This window comes from Colobus angolensis, unplaced genomic scaffold, assembly GCF_000951035.1.
Source record: "Colobus angolensis palliatus isolate OR3802 unplaced genomic scaffold, Cang.pa_1.0 Scaffold511, whole genome shotgun sequence".
Lineage (NCBI taxonomy): Eukaryota > Metazoa > Chordata > Mammalia > Primates > Cercopithecidae > Colobus > Colobus angolensis.
Window position 1 is genome coordinate 518,249 of NW_012118611.1, and position 621 is coordinate 518,869.

The window sequence follows — 621 nt, forward strand, 5'->3', positions numbered from 1 at the left end:
TGGAACCCCGCCTCCCGGTTCAAGTGATTCTCCTGCCTCAGCCTCCTGGGTAGCTGGGATTACAGGTGTGCACCACCACACCCAGCTAATTTTTGTATTTTAGTAGGGAAGGGGTTTCACCATGTTGGCTAGGCTAGTCTGGAATTCCTGACTTTAAGCGATCCGCCTGCCTGGGCCTCCCAAAGTGCTGCGAGAGCCACAGCGCCCAGCTCCATTTTAACCATTTTTAAATGTCCAGTTCAAAGGCGTTCCCGCGCTGGGCAGGGTAGGCGCAGTGCGCAGGCGCCCAAATCCTGCTCGGAGGTGATGCGCGGGAGCACAGAGCTGGGGCAGTGCGTTGCGCAGGCGCGCGCGGCGAGGCCGGGTGGGCGCCGGGTGACGTCACGGCGTGCGACGCGAAGGCGGGGTCGGGCCTGGGTCCGAGGGTAGTGGGTACAGAGGGTCCGGGGTTGCGGGTCGCGGGCCGCAGGCCCCAGGCAACTGCCTCCCGGGCGCCATGTTCGGTTCCAGTCGCGGAGGCGTGCGCGGCGGGCAGGACCAGTTCAACTGGGAGGACGTGAAGACTGACAAGCAGCGGGAGAACTACCTGGGTCGGTGGGCTTGGTGGGCTTGGTGGGCGCG